This window comes from Trachypithecus francoisi, unplaced genomic scaffold (genome assembly GCF_009764315.1).
Source record: "Trachypithecus francoisi isolate TF-2019V2 unplaced genomic scaffold, Tfra_2.0 Lachesis_group1, whole genome shotgun sequence".
NCBI lineage: Eukaryota > Metazoa > Chordata > Mammalia > Primates > Cercopithecidae > Trachypithecus > Trachypithecus francoisi.
The window spans coordinates 48,104,047-48,131,937 of NW_022681454.1; the positions used below are offsets into that span (position 1 = coordinate 48,104,047).

The 27,891-nt window shown below is 36.6% G+C and overlaps 1 protein-coding gene across 3 annotated transcripts in view; it reads left to right on the top strand.

Annotated features, from left to right (window-relative positions):
• The window catches only part of WDFY3 (WD repeat and FYVE domain containing 3), a 316,077-nt gene that overhangs the window by 54,404 nt on the left and 233,782 nt on the right, over positions 1-27,891 (top strand). For all 3 annotated transcript variants that reach the window (XM_033214193.1, XM_033214191.1, XM_033214194.1), the window contains one exon: positions 26,556-26,655. The gene's annotated coding sequence lies outside the window, so the exon portion shown is untranslated. The remainder of the gene's footprint in view (positions 1-26,555; positions 26,656-27,891) is intronic.

A 27,891-nucleotide genomic window follows, 5' to 3' on the forward strand; every position in this document is an offset into this window, starting at 1 on the left:
GGCATGAGCCACCATACCTGGCCTGAAAGTTTTATTTTCATGCTTGGAGCATGGTGTATGGAACCAGCTACTAAGAATGTTTATTAGCATTAGAGATTGATAAGAACTTTATTAAGAATCTCTTCCCCTGTAGGAGAGGCAAAATTTCACCTCCATCCTCTTAGGGTAATAGCTGGGCCCAAGAATTAAATTGCCATTAACAGGAGAAAAGCATACACATGTATTTAATAAAAGCTTTATGTGGCATAGGAGCCTCATAAAGAAATGAAGACCCAAAGAAGCAGTGAAAAACAAACACTTAATATACTGAGTTGGACAAAGAGCAGTAACTTGCAAAAAATGTGATAAGGCAGAGGAGCTTGGGCTAGGGTAGTCAAGTGGGCAGAGAAGTGGTTGGGATGATAAGAATTTGTGTAACAGAGTTGTTTGTACAGATTTCCTTTGGCCTCAACTTTTTATTCTTGATGATAAGAATGCTGTTTTCTTTCCAATATAGGAAGGGCATTTTTCACATGAGAATTTCATCTCCTAAGAAACAGTATGGTCAGAATGATCTTCTTGTACCTGCTGTTTTTTTAAGTGCTTTTAACTGAAGTAGTCAGTATGCCAGAATGGCATTTTGGGGTGGCATATTCTTAACACATTTACCCCCAAAGACTATGATGATTTTCCCCTCTTTCATTATTTGCAAACTTAAAGAGACAGGCTAACTGCTTTTGTAAGTTCAAAGATCTCACAGCACGTGTCCCAGCTGAATAGAAGATAGGCCAAACGCTTCCATTTTTAGCTATCATTTAATGCTTTAAGCAATATACAAGGAGTAAATTAAATAACTGTTGCATATGAGATTCCTTGGCTGGGTGTGGTGGCTCCCGCTTCTAATCCCAGCACTTCAGGAGACTGAGGCAGGGGGATCGCTGGCGTGGTGGCACATACCTGTAGTCTCAATTACTCAGAAGGCTGAGGCAGGAGGATCCCTTGAGTCCAGTAGGCTGAGGCTGCAGGGAGCTTTGATGGTGCCACTGCACTCCAGGCTGAACATTAGAGCTAGACCCTGTCTCAGAAAACAGCAGCAACAACAGAACAGACTTTGCTTTGGTAAAAGCAATAAGATTGAAAAAAAAAAAAATTGTTGCTGTACTGTTGGCCATATTTACATGCTTAGACCTATAGAAACCTAACAAAAGGACCCATCTATAAACTGAATTGATCTTTGATCCTTTACTCTGTCTCTCTTGACACACACATACTCACACTTAACAATTTTTAAATTAAAGTTTAAAGAACAAATGTTATTTGTTATAAAAAGACTGAATGTGATGATTAAAACAACTTTTTTGGGGGAGAGGAGGCTGTAGTGTGACATGTTTATTGCCTCTGTTTAGTTTGTTTTCTTTTCCGTCTATAAACTGGAAACGAAATATAAGAAGCAAGCTTTTTGTCCTGAGGAGACTCTTCAATGTGTATTTGGCTATCTGTTGGATTTTATATTCTCAGTGTGAAATATCAGTAAATGTTTATATTTATAAAATCTAGTTGTTGTTATTGTGCAACTTGACATTCAACATAAAAGTTACTTAAAACTTTTTACTGATATCTAAAATCTATAGGTATAGGTGCTGAAGTAGGATACTAGAATCCGGATACAGAAATATATTGTGTAACTTTTATGTATATTATACATATATGCTGTATATATGTATATTTTTATATACAATAAATGTATAGTTATATATTGATGCCTTGAATTGAGAAATCGAAAATCTAAAAACGAAAACAGGCCAGGCACGGTGGCTCACGTCTATAATCCTAGCACTTTGGGAGGCCAAGGTGGGTGGATCACGAGGTCAGGAATTCAGGACCATCCTGGCCAAGATGGTGAAACCTTGTCTCTACTAAAAATGTAAACATTAGCCAGGCATGGTGGCTTCACAGCTAATAGGGAGGCTGGGGCAGAGAATTGCTTGAACCCGGGAGGTTGAGGTTGCAGTGAGCTGACTCGGTCTCAAAAAATAAAAAAAGAGAAAGCAATAGAAACTTGGTTCCATATTTGCTTATAAATATTTAAGCAATATTTATCAATTATATATTGATAAATATTGATTATGAATAATACTGTTCTCAAGTAACATTTGATAAAATGTCAGATATTGATAATGACATATAAAAAATACTTTTTTCTGTTTATGCTTGCTATTTCATTAGGAATAATTGAGAGAGGGTTAGTTAATTCTTAAAATGTTAACATTTTAATGCTAGACCAATCTCTGTTTTACTAATAGACTTTTCTTCTTTTCCCTTACCTTTTTAACTTTTTCCTTCCCTTCTTTTCAATTTTCTACCTTTCCATTTCTTTTCCTTCCCTTCTTTTCCTTGCATTTCTTTTCCCTTCTTTGCTTTTAATTACCTTTCCTTCTTCCAGGTTCTTACATTATTTGTATAAAAGGTACTGAACGTATTGCTTAATAGCAGTTGCTTTAAGATTGCATCCGAGAAGACTCTTGCAGTTGTTTTATGACTATATCAATTATGTTATACCAGCTTTTAAGTCTCTGGGCAGTAATTTTTGCTTATTTGCTTCTCCAGATACAAAATAATATATTTTATTGGGTTTTTTCAAGTTAATAAGTTCTTTCCTACCTATATTTAGGACAAATTAAGAAATACAGGGAGTGACATATTCACATTTCATTGAGGGAAGTCACTCTGTAGCAGTGTGTAGAATGATTTAGGTCCAAGACTGGAGGAACGGTGATCATTAGTAGATTGTAGCAGTAAGTCAGATGAGAAATGCTAAGTGATTAGGTCCTACACCAATTTGGTATGATTGGAGAAAAAAAAGGTCATATTAATGATATTTCCTTAGGAAATTCTCCTTTGGGGTGTAGGAGTTATAGAAAAGGAAGGAAATGAAACTATTGAGTAATCTAGGTTAACTGTCGTTTCTAATGGGATGACTAGTTGGCACTGGTCCTGTTCAGCTGTGTAGGAATTATAAAAGAAGGAATGGATTTTAGGGAGAAAAATAATGTGTTAGTTCCTGAATATAATGATTTTTTTGGGGAAATAATTTCAAACTTGCAGAAAAGTTGCAAAAATAATATAAAGAGCATCCATGTACCCTTTATCCAGATTCATCTATTGTTAGCCTTTTGTCCCAAATGCTTTATTACTCACTTTTTCTCACTTTGTGCATGTATGTATGTATTTGTAAATATACATGCATGCATGTATTTATTCTTTTCATTTAGCCATTTGAGAGTTACATTGAACATATTATAGCCCTTTAGTCCTAAATGTGTTTGCATAGATTTCTAAGAATAAGGATCATCTCTTACATTAGCAGTCTAAAAACCTAAGTAGACTTAACATTCTTACTTTAATCTGCCATTTTCTAATTTTGTTATCTGAATAAATGCCTTCTAAGGCAGTTTTCTTCTCCTCCAGTGAAGGAAGTAGTCAGTGATCATATGTTGCATTTATATTTGATGTCTTTTTAGTATCCTTTAATCTAGAATAATTCTTCAACCTTTATCTTTTATTATATGACATTTAAAAAGTACACAGTCATCCTTTCCCTTTTCAGAAGTTATTTTTTGTTTGTTTTCTTACTTTTCATTTGTTCCTTATTTTTTATTTGTTTGATGTTTCCTCTTGATAAGATTTCAGGTTATACATTCCTGGATGGAATATTAGATAAGGAATATATCTTTCTGAGCATATCACATCTATAGGTACCAACTGTTCTGCCCTTCATTTGTGATGGAAATTTTGACCATTTCATTGTCTGATTTTTCCGCTGTGTAGTTACTACATGTATTAGTTCGTTTTCACGCTGCTGTGAAGAAATACCTGAGACTGGGTGACTTATAAAGGAAAGAAGTTTAATTGACGCACAGTTCCACATGGCTGGGGAGACCTCAGGAAACTTACAATCATGGTGGAAGGGGAAGCAAACACACCCTTTTTCACATGGAGGCAAGAGAGAGAAGTACTGAGCAAAAGGGAAAAAGTCCCTTATAAAACCATCAGATCTCTTGCGAACTCACTCACTATCATGAGAACAGCGTGGAGGTAACCACCCCTATGGTTCAATTACCTCCCACCGGGTCCCTCCCATGACATGTGGGGATTATGGGGACTACAATTCAAAATGAGATTTGGGTAGGGACACAGCCAAACCATATTACTACGTGTTCCTTGCAACTAATAAACTGTCTACTGGGAGGGAGACACTTTAAGACAGTTAAAATATACAACTCCTCATAACATTTCATCCCCTGTATTTGCATCCATTGATGATACTTGCTTGAATCAATCTTTACTATTATAGTTGCAAAGTGATTTGCATTTATACTCTCTCTGCATTTACCAGTTATTACTCAGTGTTCTACTGTAGTAAGAGCCCTTCTATTTATCTATGTGTATTGTTGTATTTATTGTTAATTTGAATTTATAGTTTCATATTTTTCCCTTAATGCTTAACATCTCATTACTGTCTGTAAATATTTTGGAGCTCATATGGTTCCAGTCCTCACCAGTGGCACCTTGTTCATGCTGGCTCTTGTATCCTTTTACGTGTTCCCATCATTTTTTTTAAACAAGTCATTATTTTCACTCTTTATAATAAGTTTCATCTTGTGCATTTACTGCCCAGCACTGGAGTCAGTCATTTCTCCTAGGAGCCCTGGTCCTTCTTATTGGGTGATAGTATTAGAAACCAAGATCTGGATGCTTTGGTATGCATGTTATTGCTGGGTATCTTTGCTTCTAGGCCCTGTCAGGGAACAAGCTAGAAAATGTATACACGTATATGTGTATACACACACACAACAGATATGTGCATGTGTTTGCATGTATATGCCCATGTAACATGCATATACATATGTGAATATGGGTCTATTTTTTTCAAAATAAAAATTCGCATTGATACCTCCAATTCTCCTTTTTTCTATAATGAGAACATGGGCTCCCAACTGTGCCAACATTTTACTCATTTGGTCTAAACAAGTACCATCTAAAATGGTTTCAGAATTGTTTCACATATATCACTAAAAACAAAAACAACATGGTACCCTGGTAGATAACCAACCTTATTGTTTTTTCATTTATCTTTCCAATGTTTCCTTTTATAACGATTAGTAGATATGTGTGTTTTCTTATTTCCCCTTTTTTCCAACACAGAAGATAGCATATTGTCTGTGTAAACACTTTGGCACTTAGCTGTTTTCACTGGAAAATATACCCTGGAAATTATTCTGTATCAGTTCATAGAGGTCGTCATCATTCTTTTGTGTGTATGTACACCAGTTCATTCATCTTTTCTATGTTTGTGTATCCAGATAGTTTCTAGCAATTTACAGTTATACAGTGCTGCAATTAATAACCTTGTGTCTTTTCATACTGTTGGAGGTGTATCATCAGGATAAATGTAGGAGTGGAATTACTAGGTTGAAGTGGTAAACGCCTATGTAGTTTTGCTAGATGTTACCAAATTCCCTTCCATAGGGTTTGTGCTGTTTTGCATTCCCATCAGCAGTGTATGAGAGTGCCTGTTTTCCCACCGCCTTACCAAGAGAGTCTATTGTCAAGCTTTTGAATTTTTGCCAATCTGAAGGGCTAAGAAAAGGTATTTTGGTGTAGTTAGAATGCACACTTTTCTTATTATGAGTGAGGTTTAACATCTTTTCCCATCTATCAGAGCCATATATGTAGGGGGAGATGTCTGTCTATATCTTTTTTCACTTTTCTCTAGGAGTTTTGATCTTTTTAAATTATTATTAAGCTCTTTGAATGTTGAGAATATTAGTTCTTTATCTGTAATGTATATTGCAGGTATTTTCTCCCAATTGTCTCATTTGTTTTTTGACTTCGCTTTTGGTGGTTTTTACCATTCCCAATTTTTACATATATATATATGTAAAATATATATTATATATATATATTCAAATTTACTAATGATTTTTATTATTGCCCTCACATTTTGAAGTCATAGTTATAAAACATAAGGAGTTTGAAATGAATTTGCTGTGTTTAATGGAAAAGGAATGAGATGGTTATCTGTACCAGATGCTCTATTTATCCTTGTCCCACAGTCTTACATTGTAAAGCCTGAATGAGAAAAACATCTGCTACTATGTATAGAATATGTAAGTTAATTTATTTTACTTTGAACTTTTTGAATAGAAAACTTCAGATATCCATAAAATCAACTCATGTATCTGTCACCTAGCTTTAGTAATTATCATTTATTTTAAAACTTCCTTACTAAATGGCTTAGATTATACGTTTTCAGTTATTGTGAATTATCCTTTTAAAGAGGAAGGTTTGGACTAGCCTAGTAGGCTTTGGCCACCTGGCCTCCTGGGCTCTCTTGGCTTCTTTTCAATGGTCTTGACACCAGACCTGACCTCTTTTAGGCTTCTGTAACTTCACCATTTCCATGAAACTGAAGTTTATAGAAAAAAGATAAAAAAGGTAATAGGTCAGAAACTAGTAATGTTACCATGAAGCAGTGAAATAATTCAGAAGGCTTGGCCAATTGATGCTTTAAAAGTTATATCTCTCCACTAAAACACACACACACACACACGAAAAAGAGATATCTATTCATCTCTTTTTCGTGTGTGTGTGATATATAAAATATATATCTGTTCATAGCTATATACTTTGTTTCATGTATATGTTTTTGTTTGATATAGAAAATATATATCTATTAATCTCTTTCTTGTGGTTTAATGTTATTAGAGGAGAGCCAGCAAACATCTTTTATCAATGAGTCTAAAAAGACAGCTTATAGATGTTTGCCAGCCAGAGTCTAAATGTAACATAGAAAATACTCAAAAATTCTAATTTGCTTAATGGAATTTTGTCTGTACTACAATTATTTTGAACTGAAATTACATTACTTTCATTTGATAACTTCCATAGAAATTTTTTTATTAATTCGGTATATTCATTTTCAGTTTATCAAGAGTCCATTATTAATTTGGCAGAATGACTAGAGATCAGTAGAGCTCTGGAATTTCTTCATTTAATTTTAAGTTCTTGTATTCTATTTGGAGCAACATTCTTGATACATTGACATCCAGTTGAAGTACTACATTAGAGTGTCAGAATAGCTTTTCCCTCCTGCCTAAGTACAAACCGATCAGTCACTTGCTGCTGGTAATCATATGCGAGAATTGCAGTATTCTTCAGAAAATACTTGTAACAGAGGCAGGAAGGAAAATCAGTGAATTCTTCATCTAATGATTGTAAATCATTTGCATAAGTAAAGTCCACATTTGTTTTCTTTTTCTCATTGAGAATAGCAGTGGTAGTGATCATGGCATGACAGAGTGCTTTCTGGCAAGAAGAGGATAGAGAGGACTGGTATAGTGATGGGAGGATGCTGCTGCATAGAACTGTATTCATTATTTTTTCTCTGCCCATCTCTTGTGAACTTACTAGATTAACTGATGAACTTACCTTTTGCTTGTATTTTGCATTTCTTGAACTGTTATTCTTGTGTCATTCTGTTTTTAGTTTATAATGTTGTTCATCCCTTTTCTGAAATACAGCTTGTCCACAAAAAAGACAGTTTTCTTGTACCTATCCAGCGTGATACAACATGATCTTTTTATGAGTAATACCCCTAAATATATGACAAGATTCTACTTCTGTGGATTAGGAACATAAAATGTAATTTCAGGACTAAGTTTATTATGAAACAGATTCTTTATTAGTTTGTGGAAAAGCATAGCATTCCTGATTAGAAAACAACATGGTAAGTAATTGGTTTTGTGGCACTTGCCAAAAGCATGCAACACATTGTGGGAGTGAGCGAGGGGTATGTGTGTATAATTAAAACCTTTTCTCCCCAGTTCCTGTTAATTGAGGTCTGTACACTTAAAGCTTCTACTACTCTGAGGTTCTACAGTTTTGATTATTAAAAATTTGAGTGCACGTATTTTTCTCTTGAGAGCCCCATTTTTAAACTGGCTTAAAGAGAGAATTCTAGATGTGGAAATAGAAACAGTAAAAATAGACAACTAAAGATCTCAAGTCTGCAATGAACTTGGCTTTTATTTCTGTGGAGTGTTTGTGAGTTTAACTTGGCTTGAATACCAAGTTCTTGCTATAAAAACAAATCCTTTGGGGTTCATGTATAGGCTTCTTCTTTAGTGTGGCCAGGGACTTGGATGCCTTATTTTAATGCTGAATATATACTTTGAAACTAGTACCGTATTAGTTTATGTTTGCCTGAAAATTTTGTGGTGATAGACTTTCGATCAAATTAAATTCTGTTTCAGGAATGATATTCAATCTTAAATGCCTTTTTGAAATTGTGGAATATACACTACCTAAAAATGACCATTTTAACAATATTTAAGTGTACAGTTCAGCACCATTATATATGTTCAGGATGTTGTGTAACCATCACCACTATCTATTTCCAGAAGTTTTTCATCATGCCAAACAGAAGCTCTGTACCCATTAGGTAATAATTCCCATTCTCCTCTCTCCTGGCTCCTAGCCACCTCTGTTCTGTTTTCTGTCTCTATGAATTTGCCTGTTCTAGATATTTTATATTAAGAATGATTATACAATATTTGTCATTTTGAGTCTGACTTTTTTCACTTAGTCTAATTTTTTCAAGATTCATGTATGTTGTTGCATGTATCAGAATTTCATTTCTATTATGGAAGAATAATATTCTATTGTATGTATATAACACATTTTATATATTTGTTAATCTGTTTACACAGACCTGAGTTATTAACACCTTTCATTACTGTGAAAATTGCTGATAATAACATTGACATACGAGATTCTGTTTGAGTCACTGTTTTCAATTCTTTTGAAAACAGAATTGCTGGGATGTATGGTAATTCTTTGTTTAACTTTTTGAGGAACCACTAAACTTGTTTTCCACAGTGGCTGCACCATTTTGCATTTTTCTAGCAATATATGAGGGTTCCAATTTCTCTACATTCTTGCTAGCACTTGTTATTTTCCATTTTTTTGGAAAGTAGCTATCCTCATAGGTGTTAAGTGGTGTCTCATTGTGGTTTTGATGTGCATTTTCCTAATGATTAAATTATATTGAGAATTTTTACACATGCTTACTGACAAGATACAGTTGACCCTTGAGCAACTCAGGGCTTAGGGTTGCCAATGCCCTTGCAGTCAAAAATTTATGTATAACTTTTGACTCTCCCAAAATGTAACTACTGATAACCTATGTTTTTTTCTTTGTTGTTGTTGTTGTTGTTTTGAGATGGAATCTCGCACTGTCGTGCAATGGCGCGATCTTGGCCCGTTGCAGCCTCCAAGTTCAAGCGATTCTCCTGCCTCAGGTTCCTGAGTAACTGGGATTACAGGCACCCGCCACCATGCCTAGCTAATTTTTTGTATTTTTAGTAGAGACGGGGTTTTACTATTTTGGCTAGGCTGGTCTCGATCTCCTGACCTCGTGATCCACCCACCTCAGCCTCCCAAAGTGCTGGGATTACAGGTGTGAGCCACCGCGCCCGGCCCTAATAACCTACTGTTGAAGGCTTAGCACCAACGTGAACAGTTGATTAACATGTATTTTGTGTGTTACCACGATTAAGAATACTTGATATATGTATTCTTAAAGTAAGCTGGAGAAAAGAAAATGTTACTAAGAAAATCATCAGGAAGAGAACATGTATTTACCATTCATTGAGTGAAAGTGGATCTTCATAAAGGTCTTCATCCTCATCATCTTCACATTGAGTAGGCTGAGGAGGAAGAGAAGGGGTTGGTCTTGGCAGTCTTAGGAGTGGCAGAAGCAGAAGAGGTGGAGAAGGTGGAAGGGAAGGAATAGGTAGAAGGGGAGGCAAGGGAGGCAAGAGAGGCAGGCACACTGGTGTCATGTTACAGAAATACATTTTAATTTCTTTCTTACTTTTTTTTTTTTTTTGCTTTATTTCTCTAAAAATATTTCTTTTCCAATCCTTCTTCCGCCGTTAGGTTTAGTTTCAGTGCCTGTATCATAGAAGAGTCCATGTCATAAAAGAAGTCTTGGATAATCAGAATCCTTCTTCCAGATTGTCTAATGTTGATTTTTTTCTGGCACTGCTTATTCTACATTGTCTTCCTCATTGTCTGGTGCTAGTTCAGAAGCACTCATCTTCATCAAGTTGTCTTCTGTTAATTCCTCTGATGTGGTGTGTACTAGCTCTTGAGTTTCTCCAATATCCATATTTTGAAACCCTTCACCCCTCACCTTTTTTGCTATATCTACAGTCTCTCACAATTTCCTGATCAACTCTATCATACATCTTATGAAATCATGCACAACATCTGGGAACATTTTTCTCCAATAGAAACCTATTGTTTTGGCTTTTATGGCTTTTTCTGTAACTGTGATAGCATCTTCTATGGTGTCATTTTTCTAGACTTTCATGATGTTGTCTCTGTCAGGGTTCTCTTCCATAGGTTGACAGTCCTTCCCATAGAGTACTCAGCCTTAAAGGTCTTTATAATGCCCTTATTTAGAGGCTGAGTTAGAGATGTTGTGTTTGGGTTCAAGTAGACCCTTCAATGCGTAGGTGTTGAACTCATGAGGTTCTGGGTGGCCAAGGGCGTTGTCCAATACCAAAAGAATTTAAAAAGGCAGTCTCTTACTTTCTAACTTCAGCGACAAAGTATCAGTGGAAGCAATCCAGAAAGCACTCTCATTTCCAGCCCTTCTTGTGGTACAACCAAAATACTGGCATTTGGTGTTTACTTCCCCTCAAGACTCAGGGTTTAGCAGCTTTGTCGATGAGGACACTTATGATTTTAAACCCAACTGCATTTGCTCAAAACAGTAGAGTTAGTCTATCCCTTTGTACCCTTAAATCCTGGTACTCACTTCTCTTCTATAGTAATAAATGTCCTTGATAAGCTGTTTTTTTAGGATAGGGTACTTTCATCTACAATAAAAATCCAGGCAGATGTACTTTATCCTCAGTGATTTTTTTTTAATGTCTGGGTACTTGTCTGCTGCCTCTTGGTTGGCAGAAGCTGCCTCTCCTGTTCTCTTGACATTTTTAAGACATACCTCTTTCTGAAATTACCAAGCCATCCTTTGCTGGCATTAAATGCTGCAGCTTTAGATCCTTCGTGTTATTTTTGCTTTAAATTGTCATATAATGACTTAGCTTTTTCTCAAATCATATTAGAGTTCTTGGATACGCCTTTCTTATAGCAACTCTGTGCACACAATAAAGCTGGATTTTCATTATGAGATAAAAAAGTATTTTGCAGAAAGTACAGGGTTTTGTGCCTTCTGGGAGAGCTGCAGTGATGGCTTCACCAGTTTCCCTTTCTGTTTTTACAATGGTCCTTTATGCTAGATTTGTTTTCCTTGAAATAGTCAGCAACTGTACCTGCAGACCTCAATCTAAGGTACATATCAAGCAATTCAGCTTTTCCTTGTTATGTCTTGACTTTTCTCTGCTTCTTGGGAACACAACCAGCAGCACTAGTGGCACTTTGTGTGAGTTCCACGGTGTTAGTCAAGGTTTATGATATTGAGCCAAACATGATGAAAAATATATGCATGAACCTCGAGACACATTTTGTTGCCATATACAACTTACTGGAGAGAAGAACTGCTCTGGCAGAGATAATTAGCATCACACAGTGTTGTAATGAATACTCGCAACATTTGAGCTTACCACTATAACGACAAGAGATGGCTACAAAGTTATTTTGGTAGTAGAGCCTGTACTACAGTTAATTTTATGCAGTTATGATTTAATACTGCATCTTCACTGTTTACATTTCTCTTGATTATGAATGGCACCATGTACAGTCTGTGCATGTATAAGTTTTGATAAGTTTTAACTTTTTATAGTAGATTTGTATATATTTTATGGTAAAAAATGATAAAAATAGACTGGTATCTACATATATTTTACGCATTCATGACCTACTTAATTTTTTCTTATTTTTTTCAGTATTCCTAGGCTATGAGATTTGTCTGTAAGGTTTTTCAAATTGTCACAAATCTCCAAAAAATTTCTAATATATTTATTGAAAAAATTCACATGTAACTGGACCCAAATAGTTTAAACCTGTGTTGGTTAAGGATCAAGTGTATATATCTTCTTCAGTGAAATGTGTGTTCATGTCCTTTGCTCTTTTGCCCTTTTTTTCTTTTTTAAGAGACAAGGTCTCACTCTGTCACCCAGTCTGGAGTGTAGTGGTGCGATTTTGGGTCACTTTGACCCTCCATTCCTGAGCTCAAGGAAGCCTGTTGCCTCAGCCTCCTGAGTACTACAGGTGTGTGCCATGTGCCCAGCTAATATTTTAATTTTTTGTAGAGGCAGGGGTCTCACTGTGTTTTCCAGGGTGGTCTGGAAACTCCAGGGTGGTCTGGAAACTCCTGGCTTCAAGTGATCCTCCCACCTCCTTTGCCCATTTTTAAATTGGGTTGTTTATCTCTTTGTTGTTGAGTTATAGGGGTTCTTTAGTATTCTGGATAACCCTTATCAGATGTATGATTTCGCAAATATTTTCTTTCATTCTGAGTAAAACTCTGTTGATAGTGTCCTTTGGTGTACTAAAGTCTAAGTTTTATGAAGTCCAGTTTATCTGTTTTGTTTCCTGTGGTTTTGGTGTCATATTTAAGGAACCATTGGATTAGGCATGGTGGCTCATGCCTGTAATCCCAGCACTTTGGGAGGCCGAGGCAGGTGGATCACCTGAGGTCAGGAGTTCGAGACCAGTCTGGCCAGTGTGGTGAAGCCCTGTCTCTACTAAAAACAAAATACAAAAAAATTTAGCCAGGCATGGTGGCACACACCTGTAATTCCTGCTACTTGGGAGGCTGAAGCAGGAGAATCGCGTGAACCTGGGAGCTGGAGGTTGCAGTGAGTGAGATCGCACCACTGCACTTCAGCCTGGGTGACAGAGTGAGACTCTGTCACAAACAAACAAACAACAACAACAAAACATTGAAGAGTTGCCCATTTTTTTGGTAAGAATTTTATAGTTTCAGCTCTTAAATTTAGGTCTATGATCCATTTTATGTTAATTTTTATAGGTAATCCAATTTTCCCAGCACTGGTTTTGTTGATGAGACTGCCCTCTCCTCCATTGAACAGTCTTGGCTCCCATGTTGAAAATCAGTTGGTCATATATGTGAGAGTTTTTTTCTGGGCTCTGTATTCCATACTGTTGGTCCATATTACTATCCTTATGCTAGTACCATACTGTTTTGATTACTATACTAAATGTTTTACTTTTAATTGGCTAATTTATTACCATTAATATGTGCTTTAAAAATGTTTCTAATATACAATCATCCCTTGTATCTGTGGGGGACTGATTTCAGGACCTTCCTCAGGCACCAAAATCTGTAGATGTCCCTGATATGAAATGGCATAGTTTTTGCACATAACCTGTGTGTATTCTCCTGTATACCATAAATCATCTTTAGATTACGTATAACACCAAATACAATGTCAATGTTATGTAAATAGTTGTTATTCTGTATTGTTTAGGAATAATGACAAGAAAACAATATGTACATGTTTAGTACATATGCAATTTTTTTTTCTGAATATTTCGATCTGCAGTTGGCTGAATCCACAGTGTGGAACCCATAGATGCAGAGGGCTGACTGTATGTCTTTAAATTTTGCTTTTAATAATTTCATTTAGTTGACAGTACTCCAAAAAGAATGGTGAATATTAAATTTATTATGAATACTGATGGGGTTATACTGGGAAAAAAATGTTAAAGCAAGCAAATTGTTGGTTATTTAATTCATATTGCACCTTTCTTTGGAAATTTGAGAATTGGAGACAAAAGCATGAAGACAAAAAAGGAAATATTTGTCTTGCTTGCAGAAGGAACACAATAATGAGAAGACCAATGAGTCACATAATCTAGTAAATTATTCAATTTTACGTTGAATTCTACTTTTATTTTAGTTCCAGAAGCTATCTACTTACTGAAAATCTTCTGAAATTTCATAAAATAAAATATTGGTATTTTGTAAGGAATAGTTTTACTAAAGAACTAGCAGTGACAGACTCCTAAGCCAAATATGAATGACTATATTTAGGCTCTTTTTATGTTACAAGTATGTAATTAATCTTCTGTTCCTTCAGACTGCAACAGCGACCAGAAAATTAGGAGAACATTAGATGTCATTTTCTCTTACTTTGTTATTACATGAATTATATTTTTATTTTTCTGTAGTACCTTTGTGCGCTTTCTTTTTATTATTATAATACTTTAACCATAGTTCTATAATAAGTTATTTGGGATTCATAATTATGAAGTAGAAATATTTTGTAACGAGAACACTAGTTTATAAATTAAAGGCAAAAATCTCTTAAAAATAATAATTTTAACCTTTTAAAGTGTATTTCAGTATTCTACCCCATGAACCAAATACATAAAATAGATACTCTCCCTGTAACTCCCTTGTTTACTTTCTCTTTTCTCTGATAAATCTCACAGTTCTAAAAAGTTGTATATTGGCCCATCTTGTTTTATTATATTCCCATGCCTTTACTGTATCCCTGCATTTTGAAACAAATTCAATCAGTAAATATTTGTGTGTGTGTGTGTGTGTGTGTGTGTGTGTGTGTGTGTGTGTATGGATATGGCATTTAGTTTAATATGAATCCATTCGATAAACATCTTTTGAATTTGTCCTTGCTTTAGATTCAGTGGGCTTAGTGCTAGGAATAGATGTTTAAGACATGATTTCTGCCCTCAAGGAGCTTACATTATAGCTTAGAAAGAGTTCTTATGTTGAAAATTCATGCTCACTGAAGTCCTGAAGAGTTTTTATTTCAGCCTTAGAGGAACACTAAGAACTCCTGAGCTAGATCAGGACAATGTGTTGTATTCTGGCATATCTGACTTAGATTTTCAAGGAGAGGTCATACAGTATCTCCCTGGTCCCTTTATTCTAAAAGGGAAAGAAAAGGAACTATACTTCATACCAGCAATAAAAAAAGTTAAAATATACAAAGAGTTGGACTTGTCAGTTGTAAATGACTATTGAGGTTTTTGATGAGGTACATTAGAATTATGCAAAGCCACTTACGCCTTCATCGTATTGAATTTATAGTTCTTTTTGACAACTGATTTAAAATTCATTTCCACTTTCAGAATGTGTTGGTGATTCTTTTGAGTTTATAGGGTTTGCCATGTATACCAATAAAGATTGTTATTTTATTTGTTCTGAATATTTTCATATTACAGTGATTTTCCTTTTTTAGTGTTCTGGAGATATTGGTGGCATTTAATTTTGAAATCAATCATAAAGTTCTATCTTTCTACCTTCTAAATGTCTGTTGAATCTGTCTACTGCTTTTTTACTTCTTGTTGCTAAGATATTTCAGGGCATCATTCTACCTAAACTGGACAGCTGCAGTTTCCTTTTAACTCTCTATTAGAGGAGGCCCTTTTTAGCCATTTTCCATACTGCAGCAAGAGTCTTCCTTGTAGAATGCAAATCTTACCCTACTTTATTGAAGTATGGCATATAACACCTTTCATTATCCAACTGGTACTTATATCTCCAGTCCCTTCATTTGTCATCCTCTGCACTTTCCTTGTGCCTTACATGTAGATATGCATACCTATACCCACTGTTTCCCCCTTAAACAGCTTCTCCTCCTCTTCCTCTTCCTTCTTTTGAAACTTGATATTGTGTTCTGGGTGTTGAGGTAGGGCCTTCTATTTATCTGTTTAGAGCCCTTAACACTGTATTGCTGTGCTATCCTCTATCGTCTTGTGTATTTCTTCTGTCCCTCTAAGATAGTGAGTCTTATTTTTTCCCTGTGTCTGTAGGACCTGGTACAGTGACTGGGCCATAGTAGGCACAGATCAATGATTATTGGTTGAACGAATGTAGATTACTTATTGCTGATTCAAATTAAGTCACTTAAGAAAAACCAAGGATTTATTATCTCAAAGTGTCCGTGGGCCAGGTATTTAGGAGTGGTTTAACTAGGTGGCCCCAGTTTAGGATTTCTTATGAGATTGTAGTCGGGATGTTGGCTATAGATATCTAAAGGCTTGAATGGGGCTAGAGGATCGCTTTGCAGGATGGCTCACATACATGGCTGTTGACATGAGACCTCAATTTCTTACTAGCTATTAGCAGAAAGCTTTGGTTTCTACTCATGTGGACCCCTTCATAGGTTTGCTGGAGTGTCCTCATGACATGGAAGTTGGCTTCCTTCAGGGCAAGTAATCTGAGAGAGAGCAAGAAGGAAGTCATAATGTCTTTTATGATCTGGTCACACATAGTCACTTCTGCCATATTCTGTTCCTTAGAAATGTGTCGCTAAGTATAACCCATAATTAAGAGGAGATTAACTAGACTTTACCTTTGAAAAGAGGAGCATCATAAAATTTGTGGATATATTTATGAACGACACAGAATGGGACAGTAATTTATTATTCTTCCTTGGACCTGACCAAAATAGGTTATTTTTTCTCTATATATAAAATACTTTTGTCCAAATGGAAGTACATTTGACCCTCCATATCCACAGGTTCCGCATCCATGGATTCAACCAACCATGGATAGAAAATATTTGGGAAAAGATGTTGCAAAAAATAAACAATTTTATATTTGAAAAGACAGTATAACAAAAATTTACATAGGATTTACATTGTGTTAGGTATTATAAGTAATCTAGAAATGATTTGTAGGTATGTCCAATCTTTTGACTTCCCTGGACACATGGGGAGAAGAAGAATTGTCTTGGGCCACATATAAAATATACCAGCACTAATGATGGCTGATGAGCTAAAAAAAAAAAAAAAAAAAGAAAAAAAAATGACAAAATATCTCATAATGTTTTAAGAAAGTTTACAAGTTTGGGCCATATTCAAAGCTGTCCTGGGCCATATGCAGCCCATGAGCCATAGATTGGACAAGTATGATTTAAAGTATACAGGAAAATGTGCATAGGTTATATGTAATTACTGTGCCATTTTATATAAGGGACTTGAGCATGGCAGGATTTGGGTATTCATGGGAATCCTGGAGCCAATTTCCTACGATACCAAAGGATGACTGTGGTTAATTTTTTTTAAGCGTATGCTTTTATTCAAATATTATACACATTTATGAAGCTATAGTAATTTTGCATATAAACATAATTATTTACTTGAGCTAGTTGATACCTATTCATGATTTTACTGCAGCTTTTTCACCTAGATTCTGAAAATAAAATAAGAAAGTCATCTCTTAGGTTCTATATTGCCTATAAAATGAATCTGACACAAAATTCACTGCTTTGAGGTTTGTCATAGGTCTTTAAGAAATGAAACACATGTATCTCTGAGTTGTATTTGTATACTTCATGAGAGAAAATCATAAATTATCTTTTAAATTTGTAGCTTAAAACACTTTAAATTGTATAGAAGTTAAAGTCCTTTTAGTCTAATATTCCTGACTTGCTCCTTCAAGAAAAATTTACATAACAGGCATTTTACTAAGTGGTGAATACAAGTAAACGAAACAGACGTATTCTGTCTACCTGGAGTTCATAATCTGGTAGACAGCTAGATGATAAATGTATAAATAGATATTTTCCAATAATGTTAAGCGCAGACCATGGAAGAAATGCAGATGAGGTGATAGAGGGTCATGGGAAAGCAGAGGTACTTCTACATTGCCAGAAAAGGCTTGTCAAGAGAGGTGACCTTGAAGCTGAAAATCAAAGGAATTAAATTACCTGCCAGGAATTTACAGGAAGAAGGGAAGACCCTGCAGTGTGAACAGTTGGTGTATGAGGAATTGAAAGCATGCCTGGAGATATCTGGGGGAGAGTGGAATGAAGTTTGAAAGGTAGAAAGGGATCAGATATCTAGAATTTTAAAAGGCCATGGTGAGGAGTATGGATTTTATTAAACACACTGAAAGCCAGTGAAGAAAGTTTTAAAGTTATATACTATAGTTTCTGTTACCTGCCCCCTAGCCCCCAAAGCACTTTGTCTGCAAAGGAGAGAAAGTAGGAAAATAATAAGATCATTATAGTAGTCCAGGTGAAAGATAATGGCAGCTCGGATCTAAAGTGTTGGGAGAGGAAAGGATAGATGAGATCTAGTCTGTAGGTAGAACCAGTACGACTTAACATGAAAAGTGTGGGGGACATTGAAAGCAAGGAAAATATTCAGGTTTTGGCTTGAGCAGTTGGGTGAATGACAGTATTCTAAAATGAGGCTGGAGGTCAGTGAAAAGGGAAGTCAAGAATTATTTATTTATTTGTTTATTTTTGATTGAGATGGAGTCTCACTCTGTCATCCAGGCTGGAGTGTAGTGGCGTGATCTCAGCTCACTGTAACCTCTGCCTCCCAGGTTCAAGCTATTCTCCTGCCTCAGCCTCCTGAGTAGCTGGAATTACAGGTGCATGCCATGATGGCCAGCTAAATTTTCTATTTTTAGTAGAGGCGATGTTTCACCATGTTGACCAGGCTGGTCTTGAACTCCTGACCTCAAGTGATCTGCCTGCCTCGGCCTCCCAAAGTGCTGGGATTACAGGTGTGAGCCATGGTACCCAGCCTTATTTTTGAACTTGTTACTTTTGTGACGTCTGTAAGTGACCGAATAGAGATGGCAAGTGGCAATCAATTAAATGATCCTGAAGCTCAGAGGGTTAGGAGGAGATGTACAGATGGTATTTAAAGTTGTAGAATGGATGAGCCTTTTTAGCGAGAGAAGAGCCCTAAAAACTCAACCTTTTAGAGTTTGCTTTAATGGGCCGCATTTTGCTTGCTTGTAAGACAAACCACAGCATAGGGGTTTGTCTGCAGCACAGAAGTTTGTTTATATTAGTTTATATTAAAACTCTGCTTTCTTATTTATTTTTTAAAATTTTTGGCAGTAATGGTGTTGTAATAGATGAGAAAGTATTACATCTCTACCGTGTCTGCCATTTGTTGAATGAGTAACAAAGCCCTTTGCTACCTGTGTGACCTTGGAATTTTACCTCTCTGAGTCGCTGTTTTCCTCTTCTTCTTCTTCTTCCTCCTCTTCTTCTTCTTCTTCTTTCTTCTTCTTTCTTCTTCTTTCTTCTTCTTTCTTCTTCTTTCTTCTTCTTCTTCTTCTTCTTCTTCTCCTTCTCCTTCTCCTTCTCCTTCTCCTCCTCCTCCTCCTCCTCCTCCCCCTCCTCCCCCTCCTCCCCCTCCCTCTCTTCCTTTTTTTTTTTTTTTGAGACAGAGTCTTGCTCTGTCTCACCCAGGCGAGAGAATCCCTTGAACCCGGGAGGCGGAGATTGCAGTGAGCCAAGATCACGCCGTTGCACTCCAGCCTGGGCAACAAGAGCGAAACTCCGTTTCAGATAGATAGATAGATAGATAGATAGATAGATAGATAGATAGATAGATAACAGAAATTTACTTCTCACAGTTCTAGTTCAACATCAAGGCACCAGCAGATTCAGTGTCTGGTGAGGGCCCACTTCCTGGTTCACAGACAGGGCCTTCTTGCTGTGTCCTCACATGTGGAAGAGGCAGAAGAGCTTTTATAAGGACACTAATCAATTTATGAGAGTTCCACCTTCATGACCTAAACACCTTCAAAAGCCCCACCTCCTAATACCATCATATTGGGAGGGTTGGGATTTTAACATGAGTTTGGGGTGGGGGAACACAGACATTCAGACCATAGCAAGCGGGCAGGCAGGCGGGCGGGAGGGCGGACGGATGAAGAGACAGACAGACAGACAGATAGACAGACAGATAGGGAGATAGAGAAATAGAGATATACATCACATAAATATACATGTGTATAGTGTAGTGTCTTAAATATCTGAAACCGATCCTGTAATGTTCATATATTTCACATATTGTTTTTGTCCAGCTTTTCTCAGTCTGTCATAACTTGGCCACCTTCAAAGAAGGTTAATTTTTTAAATGATGAAACTCTAAGGTGAGGTTTGGTTTGAAATATTTTTGAAGTCTAATGAGTAGGAGAATGAATTAAAACAGTATTATAAGACTGGGCACAGTGGCTCGTATCTGTAACCCCAGCACTTCGGGAGGATGAGGCAGGCAGATTACTTGAACCCAGGAGTTCGAGACCAGCCTGGGTAACATGGAGAAACCTGGTCTCTACCAAAAATACAAAAATTAGCCAGGCATGGTGATGCAGGCCTGTACTCGCAGCTACACAGGAGACTGAAGTGGAAGAATTGCTTGAGCCTAGGAGGCAGATGTTACATTGAGCTAAGATTGCGCTACTGCATTCCAGCCTGTGCCATAGAGCGAGACGCAACAAACTCCCTTTTTGTTTGATGCAAACAAACTCCCTTCGTATATGCTCTGCTATGGAAAATATTCTAAACTTTTTACATTTAGATTATATATTCCCTGAGGTTTTCCTTTTATTTGAAATATGTAGTAATGTGTTTGATAATAACAAAGGGAAAACATTTATTCCACATGTATTAGATTGAACTGTAAAAATTACTGATACTCTTTTTTCTGACCTGACAAAAATGGCAATTTCATTTGACTCAACCTTAATAGAAAGAAGTTTTTCTAAAAGTCTTTATATTCTTCGTGATTTGATTTTAGCACTTTGTGACTTTCATTCATTCAACAACATAATTTACTCTTTTCATTCTTAAATCCTAATAATACACATCTCGAGGGTGACTTTAAGGACTACAAGTGCTTGGTTAGAAGCTATTTGTTAGGCTTCTGATATTCTGGCACCAAGTCAAAGACTTTACATATGCTATTGCCAATCCTGACATTAAATCTGAAAGAGAGGAATTAGTATTAATGGCAGAGCTACAATTTGCATCCTTTTTATGACCTAGTCTTATAAGTCACATAGTACCACTCCCAGCATTTTACTTGTCAAAAGTTAGTCCCATTCAAAGGGTATGGAGAAAAAGCTTTTCCTTTTAAGAGTAGGAATGTCAAAGAACTTGCTGATATTTAAAATCACCAGAAAATGCTAGAGACTTTGGGATGTGCTTTTTGTCATGGTGAAAATTTTATTTTGCCCTTTTAAAAAGTTTCTTCTCTTTGATGACCATGTAAAAATGATTTACAGAAGATTAGTGGTCACTCCTGAGTTCTTCCTCTTTTAGAGTTTAACTTGAGACTTGATCTGTTAATTATGCACAATGGAAGCAATTAGTCTGAATGTATCTTTTCCTAGTTTTTCATGTTGGGTTTTAAAAAAACTGTTTTATTGGATTTACAAAACATATAACTAATTTATAAATTGTTTTTATTATTGATTCTGTGAAAGCACTAAATCCTACCTCTTGTTTTCTGTGATAATTATTTTGTATTTACTAAATTTATGTTTTGATGAATTCCAGGTGACAGTTTACAGATTTCTCATGGGCAATCTGCAAATCTGGTTTCCCTAAAGAAAATTGCAGATCATGTACAGTGCAAAAACATATGTGGCACAGTCTTTCAGTGTGTGTATGGAATATAATGCCAGATTTTCCTGAAAGCTTGGAGATGGGAAAGAGCTTTGAGAGCAGCAGAGTGGGAAAACTTGAGTGTGTGAAAAGGGCTGACAACTGTGATATAAGCCACGCCTTTATATTTATGGCTAATCTGGAGAGTAGAATGGAGGTATTCTGAGATAACTTGAATTGCAGTATTTTTTCATGTAGTATGTCATATTTGACAGGGGAAATACTGCATTCAGGAGCTTCATATTCACCCTAAGATATCAACCTGTCACACTGCATGCAGAAAAATCACAGGGAAATACTGATCTCAGTTATGGATTTAATGTTCCATTGTGAATGGATTATAAAGCCAGGACTAAAACCCAAGAGTATAGTAACCCAGACTACACTTTGGGATCTCATCTTCCCTGGCAAAATCTCAGATTATTTGCCCTAAATTTTTAGAGCTTGTTTCCTTGTTAGTTTGTTGCTTTTCTTTAAACTATCTGCCTATGATTTAAATATGTCCCCTCCAATATGCAGGTGTTGAAATGTAATGGCCATTGTGATGGTGTCTTAGTCTGTTTTCTGTTGCTTAAAACAGAATACCTGAAACTGGGTAATTTGAAAACAAAAGGAATTTATTTCTTATGCTTATGGAGGCTGAAGAGTCCAAGATCTAGGAACTCCCTCTGGTGGGGGCCTGCTTGCTGGAAGGGACTCTCTACAGAGTCCCGAGGTGGTACAGGACATCACATGATAACTCAGGTCTCTCTTTTTCTTCTTAGAAAGCCACCAGCTGATCCCCATGAGGACCTTAATCCATGAATGGATTAGTCCCTTCATGAGAGCAGATTCCTCATGAACCAGTCAAAAGGCCACACCTCTAATTACTGCCACATTAGAGCATTACATTTCAACGTGAGTTTTGGAGAGGAGAAATTTTCAAACCGTAACAGAAAGTATTAAGAGGTAGAGCCTTTAGGACTTGATTACACCATGAAGGCTCCTTTCTTATGAATGGGATTAAGACCCTTCTAAATGAGGCTTTATGCATTAGGTTTCTTGCCCTTTCACCTTCTGCCATATAAGGACACATGCTCCTCCCCTCCAGAGGATGCAGCAATAAGGCACCATCTTGGAAGCAGAGAGCAGCCCTCACCAGACAACTGAACCAGCCAGTGCCTTGATCTTAGATTTCTCAGCCTGCAGATCCATGAGGAAATACGTTTCTATTATTTATAAACTACCCAGTTTCTTGTATTCTGTTATCACAGCACAAATAAACACAGAAACTATCATACTGTTTTCAAAAGGTTTTGTTTTTTAATTATTACAAAGCAAAATTGACCTTTTTGTGGTATACAGCTTTATGGAATTTGATATATGTGCAGATAAGTGTAATTGCTACCACAGTGAGGATACAGGACAGTTTTATCACCCAAAAAACTTCCTTGCTGTGTTCCTTTATAGTCACAGTCCCTTTCACCTCTAACCCGTGGCAACTGCCAATCTGTCTTCATCAATATAGTTTTTTTTCAAGAACACCATATAAATGGAATTACACAATATGTAACCTTTTGAGACTCATTTATTTGACTTAGCATAATGCCTTTGAGAATCATCCAAGTTTTTATATTTATCAATAATTCATTCACAATCTGGATGCCGTGGCTCATGCCTGTAATGTCAGCACTTTTGGAGGATCACTTGAGGCCGGGAGTTTGAGACCAGCCTGGGCATCATAATGAGACCCCATCTTTATGAAAAAAATTTAAAAATTAGCTGGTTGTGGTGTTGTGTCTGTAATCCCAGCTACTCAGGAGGCTAAGGCAGGTGCATCACTTGAGTCCAGGAGTTCGAGGCTGCAGTGGACTGTGATTATACCACTGTACTCCAGCCTGGGAGATTGAGCAAGATGCTGACTCAAAAAAAAAAAAAAATTCTTTTACTTTTGTTGAGTTGTATGGGTGCACCATAGTTTGTGTGTCTGTTCACCTGCTGAAAGACATTTGGGTTATTTCCATTCTTTGGCCATAATGAATAGAGATACTATAAACTTTTGTGTGTAAGTTTTGTGTGAACGTAAGTTTTCATTTCATTTCATTTCTTTTTCTTTCTTTCTTTTTTATTTTTTGAAACAGGGTCCTGCTTTGTTACCCAGGCTAGAGTACATGGTGCAGTCACATTGCATGTAGCCTCTACCTCCTGGGCTCAAGCAGTCCTGTCTCAGCCTCTTGAGTAGCTAGGACTACAAGCATGCCACCACACCTGGCTAATTTTTTGTTTTTAATTTTGTGTGTGTGTGTGGAGATGGGATCTCACTGTGTTGCCCAGGCTGGTCTTAGAACTCCTGGCCTTAAGTCATCCTCACACCTCAGCTTTTCCAAGTGTTGGGATTATAGGTGTGACCTACCACACTTGGCCCAGTTTTTATTTCTTTAGTGCCAGGGTCAGCAAACTTTTTCTGTAGAGGGCTGGATGAAGTATTTTATGCTTTAGGGTCTCTGTTGTGGGCACTCTGCTGTTGCAGTGTGAAAGCAGTCATAGGCAATACACAAGTAAATGAATATAGATGTGTTCCAATAAAATTTTATTTACAAAAACATGTGGGCTAGATTTTGGTACGTGGCTGTAATTTGCTAACCCCTGTTTTATGGTAAATACTTGGGAATTGCAATTTGTCATGAATACATAATAAATAAATGTTTAATTTGATAAGAAAATGCCAGACTTTTAGTTTATTGACTTAAAATACACTTAGTTTAATAACATTTAAATCATGGGATGTTATTGAACTCAGACTTTATAGTTCACGCAGCTAGCCCACCTAATTTATAAGACAGGCTTTGGTCTTGTCTTACATTGAGGGTCTATTTTACCTTTTACTTTTATTCATATTCTTGTGTGGTCTTTTGACTTGATATATCTTTGCTTCACAGATAAAAGGCATACTCATTTTTAAAGTAATTTTTATTTGAATTAGTTAAGACACAGTCAAACATTTTAGGGAGGTTGCCTTTTTTAAAAAGTATGTATTAGGAGCAAAGGATTAGAGATGGAGTTGCTAAGTTTTTAAATTAATTAGACAGTTGATCGTATCCTAGAAATTGAATATAGCTGGATATACTCTATACTCATCACACCATGATGTCTCTTTAGAAGACTTTGTTTCAGTGCCAAACCCAAACCTTTTCAGTATGGAAGCTAAACCCAGACTGTTTATCCATAAGGGAAGCTCACCTTTGAGATCATATCTTTGTTTTGTGTTAGTTTTTGATGACAACGTAAGTGTTAAATCTTAGGTCAGTAGCCAAGTATCCTTGGAATTCTTCTTAGGAACAGCATCCTACAGATGGAAGGTTGTTGTTGGTGTTTTTTTCTGAGGGATGCATAATTCACTTTCTATTTTTTTGTGATTCCCTTTGCCACAAAAAGCTGGGATTTGGGGTTAAAAGGTAGGTAAATCATCTTGGATATATCAATAGCTAATGAAGTTGAAGATGATGAATAAATCAAAGGAGGTCTATTTTTGTGGTTATGATTTACTATTACTTTTTCTCTTCTGAAAAAGCAGTGAAGCCCCAGGACCATAACAACATTAGGGAGGTGGGAAGACCATTTTGTGCTAATAGTAGTCCTACTCGTCTTCATGCAGTGGTTGAAAGACTATTTCCATGGGTGGGATGTGCTACTGTTGATATGATATGCTTTTTTAAAAGAGGTAACTATTTGGGGAAAAAAAGGATTCTTTTCTGCTTTCTGTGGGCTTGGGCACTGGCACTTGAATCACTGGTGTGGCAATTGAACATGATCTCCTTTGAGAATCAAATAAAAGTCATAGGTCATCTTTCTAGAGTATATGTATGTTCACAAATTTAATATGAAGTTTCAGGACTTCATTTACTCCCAAGCCAGCATTGTCCAATATTACTTTCTGTGACAATTAAAATGTTTTATGTTGGCTCTGTCTAATACAGTAATCACTAGACACATAGTAGCTGTTGAGCACTTCAAATGTGTCTGTTGCAACTGAGGAACTAGATTTTTTACTTCATGTATTTAAATTAATTTGTATTTAAGATTAAATACCCACATATAGGTAGTGGCTGCCGGCTTAGGCCCTTTCATGTGCCATAGGTTATAATCCCTATACAAGAGGTTTTGTGAACGTCATTGTTAGGAATTTAATTTGTTCATTTCACTTCTGATTTTTGCATTCAAGCAATAGTTATTGTATCTTGCTTTTAAGTTAAATTTTAATAGTTGCTGTTGTCTCTATGTACCTTTTTCTTATTCAGGGAGATTTTAAGGCATTTTTCAATATTTGATCCTGTTTCTTTCATAATGAAATGTCCAGAATAGGTTTGTCCTGGGGCTTTTAAGCTTGTTCAGAGAATGTGAGGTGACTACCTGTTGAGTCCTGTGTTGTGGGCTCTCCAGCGTCACTTTGTCCTACATTAGGAACATTCTGGTTATTTACAGCCACCTTTGCCCAAGTATTTTAAAAGTGCATTTCCTCTTTGGGAGACCGAGGCAGGCAGATCACCTGAAGTCAGGAGGAGTTCAAGATCAGCCTGGCCAACATGGTGAAACTCGTTCTCTACTAAAGATAAAAATTAGCTGGGTGTGGTGGCGTACACCTGTAATTCCAGCTACTCAGAGGCTGAGGCAGGAGAATTGCTTGAACCTGGGAGGTAGAGATTGCAGTAAGCCAGGATCAGGCCACTGCACTCCAGCCTAGCTGATAAGAGTGAAACTGTGTCTCAAAAAATAAAATAAAATAATTTAAAAATAGTGTATTTCCATACTCATATATTATTTAGCAACAAGCTGAAAAGTTTATAGGTGACCTCCATACCGTCTGATTTTATATTTCTCCGGCAGTGGTTCTCATCCCTGGATGCACATTAGAATCAGTTGGGAAACCCGTAAAAACCCTGCCCAGGCTCTAGCTCCAGAGACTTGTGATTTGAACAGAGTGGCTTCCAGGCTTCAGAGCATTTTTTAAAGCTTCTTAGTTGATTCCAGTATCCTACCAAGGTTGAAAAGCCCTCATGTATGAGATAGTTAGTAGACCTGGACTACCTGTGTTGAGGAAAATATTCTGAATTAGAGACTAATTGATAACCTTTTTCCCCCTCTTTCTAGGTGGAGCCCAGATTTCAAGTCTTCAGTAAAATACCTTCAAGCGAATGGGCCCTATTGTGCTCACACATTCAGAACCTGTTACCCAAGGAATTCCCTAAAGGTCAGTCTCTGGGAAGAAAAATCAGTAGGTTTTTGTTTTTAGTCTTTACTATCACTGGATTTATTGATAAACAAAGACTGTTAATTACTTATGTGTAGACAGGGCTTTTTATATTGAGTTGATTTATAGAGCTACCATTATAAATTTGATTACTGTACTGTCATATTTAGGAAATAGAAAATGTATGTTGAGAACTGTTTCTAATAGACTATTTAAAGGAGGATATATGTTATGTGTACACCTATATGCTTATACACATTTAATATATCTTTAAAAGATATTCAAGAAATTAGTGATGACAGTTCTAGGGAGGGGAACTGGAGCCCTGTAGTGGGATATTTACTTTTACTGTGTATTCTTTTCAATATGGTCTTTTAAACCCCATGCATATATTAAATTTCAAAAAAAAATTCTTAATGGCTAAAAATGCTTTTTTAGTTTATAAATATGCTTATAGTTTTTTCTACTTGGAAACAGAAAACAACCTCACATTCCTTGAAATTGAGGGTCTCTGCTTATTATTTGGTATGCTATTTCTTGTGTTAGATGTGTTATTTAGGGGCATACATCTGATTTTCCTCTCGTGAACTCATGTCCTGGGATTTTTTTGCTTTACATTTTCTTTCACCTTTTTATATTTTATTTTATTTTATTTTATTTTTTGAGACATAGTCTCGCTCTGTTGCCAGGCTGGAGCGCAGTGGCGCAATCTCGGCTCACTGCAACCTGTGCCTCCCAGGTTCAAGCGATTCTCCTGCCTCAGCCTCCTGAGTAGCTGGGATTACAGGCGCCCACCACCACGCCCAGCTAATTTTTGTATTTTTAGTAGAGACGGGGTTTCACCGTGTTGGCCAGGATGGTCTCTTATCTCTTTTTTTTTCTTTTTTTTTTAAATGATACTTTAAGTTTTAGGGTACATGTGCACAATGTGCAGGTTTGTTACATATGTATATATGTGCCATGTTGGTGTGCTGCACCCATTAACTCGTCATTTACATTAGGTATATCTCCTAATGCAATCCATCCCGCTCCCCCCTCCCCCCTCCCCGCAATAGGACCCGGTGTGTGATGTTCCCCTTCCTTTGTCCAGGTGATCTCATTGTTCAGTTCCTACCTATGAGTGAGAACATGCGGTATTTGGTTTTCTGTTCTTGCGATAGTTTGCTGAGAATGATGGTTTCCAGCTGCATCCATGTCCCTACAAAGGACACAAACTCATCCTGTTTTATGGCTGTG